General features: G+C 43.6%; 2 pseudogenes; both read right to left on the reverse strand.

Annotated features, from left to right (window-relative positions):
* Positions 1-5,662: 5,662 nt before the first annotated feature.
* Positions 5,663-5,790, reverse strand: LOC135509803 (U2 spliceosomal RNA; annotated as a pseudogene).
* Positions 5,791-10,689: 4,899 nt separating this feature from the next.
* LOC135509804 (U2 spliceosomal RNA) lies at positions 10,690-10,845 on the reverse strand (annotated as a pseudogene).
* Positions 10,846-12,647: the final 1,802 nt, after the last annotated feature.

Consider the following 12,647-nt stretch of genomic DNA (forward strand, 5'->3'; position numbering starts at 1 on the left):
GCTGTGTTTTGAAGTGTCTGTCCTATAGCAGGCTGTGTGTTGAAGTGTCTGTCCAATAGCAGGCTGTGTTTTGAAGTGTCTGTCCAATAGCAGGCTGTGTTTTGAAGTGTCTGTCCAATAGCAGGCTGTGTGTTGAAGTGCCTGTCCTATAGCAGGCTGTGTTTTGAAGTGTCTGTCCAATAGCAGGCTGTGTTTTGAAGTGTCTGTCCTATAGCAGGCTGTGTTTTGAAGTGTCTGTCCAATAGCAGGCTGTGTTTTGAAGTGTCTGTCCAATAGCAGGCTGTGTTTTGAAGTGTCTGTCCTATAGCAGGCTGTGTTTTGAAGTGTCTGTCCAATAGCAGGCTGTGTTTTGAAGTGTCTGTCCAATAGCAGGCTGTGTTCTGAAGTGTCTGTCCTATAGCAGGCTGTGTTTTGAAGTGTCTGTCCTATAGCAGGCTGTGTGTTGAAGTGCCTGTCCTATAGCAGGCTGTGTTTTGAAGTGTCTGTCCAATAGCAGGCTGTGTTTTGAAGTGTGTGTCCAATAGCAGGCTGTGTTTTGAAGTGTGTGTCCTATAGCAGGCTGTGTTTTGAAGTGTCTGTCCAATAGCAGGCTGTGTTTTGAAGTGTTTGTCCTATAGCAGGCTGTGTTTTGAAGTGTCTGTCCTATAGCAGGCTGTGTTTTGAAGTGTCTGTCCAATAGCAGGCTGTGTTTTGAAGTGTCTGTCTTATAGCAGGCTGTGTTTTGAAGTGTCTGTCCTATAGCAGGCCACGTTTTGAAGTGTGTGTCCAATAGCAGGCCACGTTTTGAAGTGTCTGTCCTATAGCAGGCTGTGTTTTGAAGTGTGTGTCCAATAGCAGGCTGTGTTTTGAAGTGTCTGTCCTATAGCAGGCTGTGTTTTGAAGTGTCTGTCCTATAGCAGGCTGTGTTTTGAAGTGTCTGTCCTATAGCAGGCTGTGTTTTGAAGTGTCTGTCCTATAGCAGGCTGTGTGTTGAAGTGTCTGTCCAATAGCAGGCTGTGTTTTGAAGTGTCTGTCCAATAGCAGGCTGTGTTTTGAAGTGTCTGTCCAATAGCAGGCTGTGTGTTGAAGTGCCTGTCCTATAGCAGGCTGTGTTTTGAAGTGTCTGTCCAATAGCAGGCTGTGTTTTGAAGTGTCTGTCCTATAGCAGGCTGTGTTTTGAAGTGTCTGTCCAATAGCAGGCTGTGTTTTGAAGTGTCTGTCCTATAGCAGGCTGTGTTTTGAAGTGTCTGTCCTATAGCAGGCTGTGTTTTGAAGTGTCTGTCCAATAGCAGGCTGTGTTTTGAAGTGTCTGTCCAATAGCAGGCTGTGTTCTGAAGTGTCTGTCCTATAGCAGGCTGTGTTTTGAAGTGTCTGTCCTATAGCAGGCTGTGTGTTGAAGTGCCTGTCCTATAGCAGGCTGTGTTTTGAAGTGTCTGTCCAATAGCAGGCTGTGTTTTGAAGTGTGTGTCCAATAGCAGGCTGTGTTTTGAAGTGTGTGTCCTATAGCAGGCTGTGTTTTGAAGTGTCTGTCCAATAGCAGGCTGTGTTTTGAAGTGTCTGTCCTATAGCAGGCTGTGTTTTGAAGTGTCTGTCCTATAGCAGGCTGTGTTTTGAAGTGTCTGTCCAATAGCAGGCTGTGTTTTGAAGTGTCTGTCTTATAGCAGGCTGTGTTTTGAAGTGTCTGTCCTATAGCAGGCCACGTTTTGAAGTGTGTGTCCAATAGCAGGCCACGTTTTGAAGTGTCTGTCCTATAGCAGGCTGTGTTTTGAAGTGTGTGTCCAATAGCAGGCTGTGTTTTGAAGTGTCTGTCCTATAGCAGGCTGTGTTTTGAAGTGTCTGTCCTATAGCAGGCTGTGTTTTGAAGTGTCTGTCCTATAGCAGGCTGTGTTTTGAAGTGTCTGTCCTATAGCAGGCTGTGTTTTGAAGTGTCTGTCCAATTGCAGGCTGTGTTTTGAAGTGTCTGTCTTATAGCAGGCTGTGTTTTGAAGTGTCTGTCCTATAGCAGGCTGTGTTTTGAAGTGTCTGTCCAATAGCAGGCTGTGTGTTGAAGTGTCTGTCCTATAGCAGGCCACGTTTTGAAGTGTCTGTCCAATAGCAGGCCGTGTTTTGAAGTGTCTGTCCTATAGCAGGCTGTGTGTTGAAGTGTTTGTCCTATAGCAGGCTGTGTTTTGAAGTGTCTGTCCAATAGCAGGCTGTGTGTTGAAGTGTCTGTCCTATAGCAGGCCGTGTGTTGAAGTGTCTGTCCTATAGCAGGCTGTGTTTTGAAGTGTGTCCTATAGCAGGCTGTGTGTTGAAGTGTCTGTCCAATAGCAGGCTGTGTTTTGAAGTGTCTGTCCTATAGCAGGCTGTGTTTTGAAGTGTCTGTCCAATAGCAGGCTGTGTTTTGAAGTGTCTGTCCTATAGCAGGCTGTGTTTTGAAGTGTCTGTCCTATAGCAGGCTGTGTTTTGAAGTGTCTGTCCTATAGCAGGCCGTGTTTTGAAGTGTGTCCAATAGCAGGCTGTGTTTTGAAGTGTCTGTCATATAGCAGGCTGTGTTTTGAAGTGTGTCCAATAGCGGCCTTTCTCCAAACTGGGTCCTGGGGATCCCAAGGGGTGAACATTTAGTTTTTTTGCCCTATAGCGCTACACAGCTGACTTCAAATAATCACTTCATTATCAAGCTTTGATTATTTGAATCAGCTGTGGTTTGTGTGGTTCTCGGGGGAGATTAAACCAAACGTTAAACTCCTCCCCAGTCCTACTCGTGCTTAGGTTTTTCTGAGTGTACTGATATATAAGAGTAACACACGTGACATCACGGACACTTTTTTTTTTTCTAAAACAGTTTAAATGCAGAGTTGTGCCTCTTGTTGCCCTCTTATTGGCTAGAATGGACCCACCTGATCTTGCCTCCTCCCGACCGCCTTCCATGTTTGAAGACATGTTATTTTAGTGCTGAGAGCTGTGACACACTGGTCTGGACAGGAGGCCTTTTGTAAAAAAAGGCAGCATTTGCTCAGAAATGAAGCCGACACATTGGTTGGTTCTCTCAACAACAACAACAACAACAGGACTTTGTGTTAGCCAGACTAACTCATAGGTCCCACTCACCCATACTGGCACGTTAAGTCAGAGAGCATTAATAAAGCGTTATAATGGCAGAGGGTTTCAACCACACCACCTCTTACAAATTGTAACTGACCGAACATTGTAACGACCCTGGGTTTATTAGCGAGGATATCGACTCCGCCGCCCGAGCGTGCCTTTGCGTCACAGTCGATAGCGCGCTGGACTTCGGGCTAGAAGGTCGAGGGTTCGAGACCTGCTCCCTGCCTGTTTCATTACAATGTCAATGTTCTAAATATAAAACAAGGAAAGAAGACACCCCATGCTGAAATGTACAGAACCTGGCATTCCCATTACTAAACAAGCCCAACCCTGCTTAGCAGCCGAGGTCGGCCGGTTTCAGGCTAGTATGGCCGTAAGCAAAGGAGTAACTCTTTCTACACGATAAAAAGTTGATGAGTCCCTGGAATGGACCTCTTCCAATTCCTCTCTCTTTAACTTTTATTTAACTTGGCAAGTCAGTTAAGAACAAGTTCTTATTTACAATGACGTCCTACCAGAAGGTTAAAAGGCCTCCTGCGAGGATGGGGATAAATATAGGACAAAACACACATCATGACAAGAGACAACACTTCATAAAGAGAGACCTAAGATAACATAGCAGGACAGAAACACATGACAACACAGCATGGTAGCAGCACAGCATGGTAGCAGCACAACATGGTACTCTATATCATCGACTGCATCCTTATGTAATACATGTATCACTAGCCACTTTAAACAATGCTACCTTATATAATGTTACTTACCCTACATTATTCATCTCATATGTATACGTATATACTGTACTCTATATCATCGACTGCATCCTTATGTAATACATGTATCACTAGCCACTTTAACTATGCCACTTTATTTACATACTCATCTCACATGTATATACTGTACTCGATACCATCTACTGTATCTTGCCTATGCTGCTCTGTACCATCACTCACTCATATATCCTTATGTACATATTCTTTATCCCCTTACACTGTGTATAAGACAGTAGATTAGGAATTGTTAGTTAGATTACTTGTTGGTTATTACTGCATTGTCGGAACTAGAAGCACAAGCATTTCGCTACACTCGCATTAACATCTGCTAACCATGTGTATGTGACAAATAAAATTTGAATTGAATTGGTAGCAGCACAACATGGCAACACAACATGGTAGCATCACAACATGGTAGCAGCACAACATGACAACACAACATGGTATCAACACAACATGCCAACACAACATGGCAGAAACACATGACAACACAACATGGCAGCAGCACAACATGGTAGCAACACAACATGGTAGCAGCACAACATGGCAGCAGCACAACATGGCAGCAGCACAACATGGCAACACAACATGGTAGCAGCACAACATGGCAGCAGCACAACATGGTAGCAGCACAACATGCCAACACAACATGGCAGAAACACATGACAACACAACATGGCAGCAGCACAACATGGCAACACAACATGGTAGCAACACAACATGGTAGCAGCACAACATGGCAACACAACATGGTAGCAGCACAACATGGCAACATGATCAAATACTTATGTCATGCAATAAAATGTAAATGAATTACTTAAAAATCATACAATGTGATTTTCTGGATTTTTGCTTTAGATTCCGTCTTTCACAGTTGAAGTGTACCCATGATAAAAAAATTACAGACCTCTACATGCTTTGTAAGTAGGAAAACCTGCAAAATCGTCAGTGTATCAAATACTTGTTCTCCCCACTGTACATTAGATAACATGGACTGCCACTCATACAGGTAAAGATACCAGTACATAACTTACACACATTTCAGAGTTCATACTGTATATTGCTATTGTGTATATATTTCCAATCAACCATTTTATTTTTTTAACAACTTTATTACTTAGTTATTTGTGGATATTTTTGTTTAGGAGAGCTTGCAAGTAATCATTTCACTGTACCGTTTCCACCCTGTATCCTGTGTGACAAATAAACTTTGATGTGATGATCAACTCACCATTCATATCAGCTGTCATACTCAATAGAATAGGTGACTGACTTGACCAACACTATCTAGTCATCATTGACATTGACGAGGGGGCAGTATTTTCATTTTTGGAAAAATAACGTTCCCGTAGTAAACGGGATATTTTGTCAGGACAAGATGCTAGAATATGCATATAATTGACAGCTGAGGATAGAAAACACTAAAGTTTCCAAAACTGTAAAAATATTGTCTGTGAGTATAACAGAACTGATGTTGCAGGCGAAAGCCTGAGAGAAATCCAATCCGGAAGTGCCTCATGTTTTGAAAGTGCTGTGTTCCAATGCGTCCCTATTGAGCAGTGAATGGGCTATCAACCAGGTTACTCTTTCTCCGTATTCCCCAAGGTGTCTCAGGCATTGTGACCTGATGCTGCCAGAGTGACTTTCGGTAAAATACAGAGGTAGCCATTACTCCACTCCGTCCTACTGAAAAACGAATTGTCCCGGTGGATATATTATCGAATAGATATTTGAAAAACACCTTGAGGATTGATTATAAACAACGTTTGCCATGTTTCTGTCGATATTATGGAGCTAATTTGTAATATAATAATAACGGCAGGGGGCGCACCGTTCCTGGAGGTACTGCAATACCAGGTCGATGCGTGGAGTGGACGGAGCAGGCCCCTATTCCATCTCCCTATTCCAAAAATCTATCTAATATATGGTCTACATTTTGAAAATACATTTACTGTTTTGCAACAGCTCTGTGTCTTATGGACTCTGTTCTAAAAACTCAACAACCTTGTTCCAAAAAAAATGCTTGTAGATGATTGAGAAACTGCAATAGGTTGTTTCCTGATTTTAAATAGTACAAGAGTACAGTACCATGAGGGACAGAAATGCTGACAGCACCTGGTATTCCCAGGCAGTCTCCCGTCCAAGGACTAACCAGGCCTGACCTTGCTTAGCTTCCGAGACCGGGCGTGTTGTAATGTATATATGATGCAAGTGAACATTTCACTGGACCGTTTCCACCCTGTATCCTGTGCACGTGACGAATAAACGTTGATGTGATGATCAACTCACCATTCATATCAGCTGTCATAGTCAATATACACTGGGGTAAAAAAAGTATTTAGTCAGCCACCAATTGTGCAAGTTCTCCCACTTAAAAAGATGAGAGGCCTGTAATTTTCATCATAGGTACACTTCAACTATGACAGACAAAATGAGAAAAAAAATCCAGAAAATCACATTGTAGGATTTTTTTATGAATTTATTTGCAAATTATGGTGGAAAATAAGTGGGAGAACTTGCACAATTGGTGGCTGACTAAATACTTTTTTGCCCCACTGTGTGTCTGCAGTTTTCGGGTTTGGTTTGTTTCAAGTGTATTAGTCTATAAATGAATCTCTTTGCCAAAATTCATCATCTCTCCCATGTCTTATTCGACTAGTAGTTGTTCTGAAATGTTTATTGCTTGCCAACATTTTACTCCCTCATCTATGTTTAATGTAACGCACATACATTAATTATTCCTTTCGGGTTGCCTATCCTGACGTGAAGTTTGTTCTATAGAAAGTATTTGACTCTCGCCACAAAATGAAGTAAATTAGAAGTGGGGGGGGAGAATTTCTGCAGGCAAGAAAATGGCCTTGCTGAAATACTTGGAACCATTTCCCTGTTTGACCGCTAGGCATTATGGGTATTATGACTCATACTGTGGTACTCTATTGTCGGCTGTGTGTAGCAGTGAGTGGTTATGACATGAAGGTTTGGCTTGGTAAGGTTTTTTTTCGCCTGGTCACAGACAGCTGATGTGTTGTGCACTGAAGTCCACAAGCGAAGGTTAAAGGTGAGAGGAGGAGAGCATGTAGGTGCCAGAAGGAATTATCCAACGATCAAAGGGATTGTGCTGTTTTTATGTGACGGTTTTGAAAATGATCTGTGTTTGCGTGTGATCAGGGGTGTGTTCATTCCGTCGATTCCGTTGAAAAAAGTTTCTTAAAGCGGAACCAAATGGGGATAAAACATACCTGAATTTGTCCAATGGAAACTCTCGTTTGCAACTGTTGGACTAATGATTACACTCTCGGGCAGCGAGATGAAGGGAAGATTGAACAAGGCGGTATTGAATGTGTCAATAATGTCTGTCACCTTGATTACTCAAAAGTCTCTCAACCTGTGTTCACCTACGTTGTAAACTTTCCTTCATAGGCCAGGTTGTTGCAACTAATGATGAGTATAGGGACAGTATCATGTAGTCGCCTCAACCTAACTTTCCTTCATAGGCCAGGTTGTTGCAACTAATGATGAGTATAGGGACAGTATCATGTAGTCGCCTCAACCTAACTTTCCTTCATAGGCCAGGTTGTTGCAACTAATGATGAGTATAGGGACAGTATCATGTAGTCGCCTCAACCTAACTTTCCTTCATAGGCCAGGTTGTTGCAACTAATGATGAGTATAGGGACAGTATCATGTAGTCGCCTCAACCTAACTTTCCTTCATAGGCCAGGTTGTTGCAACTAATGATGAGTATAGGGACAGTATCATGTAGTCGCCTCAACCTAACTTTCCTTCATAGGCCAGGTTGTTGCAACTAATGATGAGTATAGGGACAGTATCATGTAGTCGCCTCAACCTAACTTTCCTTCATAGGCCAGGTTGTTGCAACTAATGATGAGTATAGGGACAGTATCATGTAGTCGCCTCAACCTAACTTTCCTTCATAGGCCAGGTTGTTGCAACTAATGATGAGTATAGGGACAGTATCATGTAGTCGCCTCAACCTAACTTTCCTTCATAGGCCAGGTTGTTGCAACTAATGATGAGTATAGGGACAGTATCATGTAGTCGCCTCAACCTAACTTTCCTTCATAGGCCAGGTTGTTGCAACTAATGATGAGTATAGGGACAGTATCATGTAGTCGCCTCAACCTAACTTTCCTTCATAGGCCAGGTTGTTGCAACTAATGATGAGTATAGGGACAGTATCATGTAGTCGCCTCAACCTAACTTTCCTTCATAGGCCAGGTTGTTGCAACTAATGATGAGTATAGGGACAGTATCATGTAGTCGCCTCAACCTAACTTTCCTTCATAGGCCAGGTTGTTGCAACTAATGATGAGTATAGGGACAGTATCATGTAGTCGCCTCAACCTAACTTTCCTTCATAGGCCAGGTTGTTGCAACTAATGATGAGTATAGGGACAGTATCATGTAGTCGCCTCAACCTAACTTTCCTTCATAGGCCAGGTTGTTGCAACTAATGATGAGTATAGGGACAGTATCATGTAGTCGCCTCAACCTAACTTTCCTTCATAGGCCAGGTTGTTGCAACTAATGATGAGTATAGGGACAGTATCATGTAGTCGCCTCAACCTAACTTTCCTTCATAGGCCAGGTTGTTGCAACTAATGATGAGTATAGGGACAGTATCATGTAGTCGCCTCAACCTAACTTTCCTTCATAGGCCAGGTTGTTGCAACTAATGATGAGTATAGGGACAGTATCATGTAGTCGCCTCAACCTAACTTTCCTTCATAGGCCAGGTTGTTGCAACTAATGATGAGTATAGGGACAGTATCATGTAGTCGCCTCAACCTAACTTTCCTTCATAGGCCAGGTTGTTGCAACTAATGATGAGTATAGGGACAGTATCATGTAGTCGCCTCAACCTAACTTTCCTTCATAGGCCAGGTTGTTGCAACTAATGATGAGTATAGGGACAGTATCATGTAGTCGCCTCAACCTAACTTTCCTTCATAGGCCAGGTTGTTGCAACTAATGATGAGTATAGGGGCAGTATCATGTAGTCGCCTCAACCTAACTTTCCTTCATAGGCCAGGTTGTTGCAACTAATGATGAGTATAGGGACAGTATCATGTAGTCGCCTCAACCTAACTTTCCTTCATAGGCCAGGTTGTTGCAACTAATGATGAGTATAGGGACAGTATCATGTAGTCGCCTCAACCTAACTTTTAGGATGAATCGAACCAGTGTAGTTTTTATTCATCAATATAAAGTATTTTCTGCGTAATGGCAATTTATGTGCATGATATGAAGTTTATTGTAGTGACTGACTAAGCTTAATTGTAAACGTGTGCCTCAACAGTGCCATGTTTTCAAAAGTTTATTATGCGAAGCTTCACACATTTAGTTAGGCAGCCAGGACCATAGTGCGTCCTACGGAGTGGTCCTGGCCTGTCGGTCTCGCTCTCACTGCAGTCCAGTGCCATGGACATCTTTGAAGTTTGGCCTCTAGTCATTTAGGAGGGCAACTTTATAAAGGCCTCCTCATAATGACCTTATCATGCAAGGCTCTACAGACAGATTAAATAAATATATAGACTATTTTTGCGTTGATGACGAATGTATTGAAGTCGAGTGGTTCAACATGAAAATGTATTTTATTGACAACAAAGAACAGCTTGAACAAGGCGACGGTTGGTGGAAGTCTGGCGCCACCAAGTGGACAATTATTCTAGTTCCCTTGTGACATCAACGCTTCCTGAGATAGTTTATAAAAATGGCCCGCCGGGACCTTGGGTGTTGTGGGGGACCCTTCGCCTCGGGTCGAGGCCCCCTTTCTTCTGTACCACCCCAGGGCTTCCGTGGCTACCATGGCCACTGCCCGGGGGGGTGGTCTCTACTTGTTTCGCTACCAGCAGGTTGCGAAACAAGCTGTTCTTTGTTGTCAATAAAATACATTTTCATGTTGAACCACTCGACTTCAATACATTCGTCATCAACGCAAAAATAGTCTATATATTTATTTAATCTGTCTGTAGAGCCTTGCATGATAAGGTCATTATGAGGAGGCCTTTATAAAGTTGCCCTCCTAAATGACTAGAGGCCAAACTTCAAAGATGTCCATGGCACTGGACTGCAGTGAGAGCGAGACCGACAGGCCAGGACCACTCCGTAGGATGCACTATGGTCCTGGCTGCCTAACTAAATGTGTGAAGCTTCGCATAATAAACTTTTGCAAACATGGCACTGTTGAGGCATACGTTTACAATTAAGCTTAGTCAGTCACTACAGCAAGTTCGAATCCCCGAGCTGACAAGGTACAAATCTGTCGTTCTGCCCCTGAACAGGCAGTTAACCCACTGTTCCTAGGCCGTCATTGAAAATAAAGGTAAAAAAAATAAAAATATCATGCACATAAAATACCAATAGGCCTTTTGGGTTGGAGAGCATCTATCTACTCACGAAATACTGGATATCGATTCATAAAACTGATTCATGCTGAAAGTTGTCATATTCAAGTTCCATCCATGAAATATTGGAATGCTGAGAAAAAGTGTCCAATAGTGGTTGAACCATAATCACATAAATCTACTTCCATTCTCACTAATCGTTGAACTGTATGACAACAGTCCAGTTGTCGTGAACCGTGCGCCAGGCTCCAGGTTTAACCTGCTACATAGTTCCATAATGATTACAATAGGCTACATGTCCACAATGATCGCTAAAATAATTGTATGTGTGTATTACAGACAGATGGCCCCAGATCGTTGCTGATACTAATTGTAAAATAAAAGCCTGGGCGTATAATCGAACCCTTCTGAAGCGCATGTTTTCAGCTTGGCACGTTTAGCCCTACGGAAGCCTGGAGCTCCAAATTTCATACAAGCGAATTATGACGGCACACAATCAGAATTCTGAATAATGGCACAGTTATGTATAACCTACTTCACTGTGGAAAAATCCATTTAATATATTGTCCCCAGATAGGGGACATATCAGATATTAAACTGATAAGAACAGATTTTTATTTTTGAAAAATGGGTATTGCAATAGCTCATGGTTTAACATAATCATTTGTACACTTTAAAATGACAATATGCATACAAAACTGCATTGAAATATGTTAAAAGAAACAAGTACTTTAAAAAATACCCAATCTGTAAAAGCCATTTCAAATGTGCACATTATAATTCAAAGAGTATACCTTTTAAAGACATGTAAAACGGTTTAAAAGTCCCTTTATTAGAAAAGCTGTCTTGTCTCCTTTGTGCAGGAACGAGGTGAGTCCTTATCAAATTTGCCTCCTCCTGCTCTTCCGAATCAACTCCGCCCCATCCTTCAGGGCCCAGAAGAGATCCCTCCCCTCGGCGCTTGCAGCACTGTCAGGCCGGGACCTTAGATGGTGGTGGTGATACTTTGTCTGGGGTCGAGGCTCTATTTTACATTTACATTTAAGTCATTTAGCATTTTGTCCATACCACCTCAGGGCTTCCGTAGCTATCAAGGCCACTGTCTGATGGGTGGTCTCCACGCGTTTCCCTTCCAACAAGTTGTCAGAGGACCACAGTGCGTCCTTCAGACACGTGAGGGTGAGCCAGAGCTTGGTGGAATCGGCCTTCCGTCCACCCGTTACAGCAGGAGCTGAGGTGCTGTGTCCTGAGCTGAGGTGTTGTGTCCTGAGCTGAGGTGTTGTGTCCTGAGCTGAGCTGAGGCGTTGGCTCCTCCCCTGCTGGCGTTGTCTCCTCCCCTGCTGGCGTTGGCTCCTCCCCTGCTGTCGTTGGCTCCTCCCCTGCTGGCGTTGGCTCCTCCCCTGCTGGTGGACACGAGGAGATCAGAGGGCTTCTTTCCACAGGTCTCTGGTTTCATTTCATTGCAGTTACTCTTCTCTTCCTTACCGTTTCTTAATGTTTGGTATCTGTTTTGATATTTACATTAGTGGTACATATAGAGAGGAGACTGGGACAGGCCTTTCTCCAGTATTAACGCTAAAGCTCACCACACCTCCTCCTCTTCCTCCTCCTCTTCCTCCTCCTCACTCACGATAGAGGTATAGGACTGGAATAACTTCATCAGGCCTTATCAATCAATCGACCAATCAATTCATCAATCAATAGATTATTATATATGACCCTCTACACACTTAGTACCCTGTATGTCCCCATAATATGAATGAGAGAAGGAGAGGAGATTGAGAGTCAGCACAAAAAACAGTCCAGCTCAACAACAACCCCTCAACCAGACCCGGAGACTGAAGGTGGAGAGAAACATGTCTGTAACTGTAGACACAATCAGCAGGAGAGGAGAGGAACAGAGCAGTAGAGGAGAGGAACAGACTGCTGGAGGAGAGGAACAGACTGCTGGAGGAGAGGAACAGACTGCTGGAGGAGAGGAACAGACTGCTGGAGGAGAGGATCAGACTGCTGGAGGAGAGGAACAGACTGCTGGAGGAGAGGAACAGACTGCTGGAGGAGAGGAACAGAGCAGTAGAGGAGAGGAACAGAGCAGTAGAGGAGAGGAACAGACTGCTGGAGGAGAGTAACAGACTGCTGGAGGAGAGGAACAGAGCAGTAGAGGAGAGGAACAGACTGCTGGAGGAGAGGAACATGTCTGTAACTGTAGACACAATCAGCAGGAGAGGAGAGGAACAGAGCAGTAGAGGAGAGGAACAGACTGCTGGAGGAGAGGAACAGACTGCTGGAGGAGAGGAACAGACTGCTGGAGGAGAGGAACAGACTGCTGGAGGAGAGGAACAGACTGCTGGAGGAGAGGAACAGACTGCTGGAGGAGAGGAACAGACTGCTGGAGGAGAGGAACAGACTGCTGGAGGAGAGGAACAGACTGCTGGAG

The sequence above is a fragment of the Oncorhynchus masou genome, chromosome 22 (genome assembly GCF_036934945.1).
Source record: "Oncorhynchus masou masou isolate Uvic2021 chromosome 22, UVic_Omas_1.1, whole genome shotgun sequence".
NCBI classification, from domain to species: Eukaryota; Metazoa; Chordata; class Actinopteri; order Salmoniformes; family Salmonidae; genus Oncorhynchus; species Oncorhynchus masou.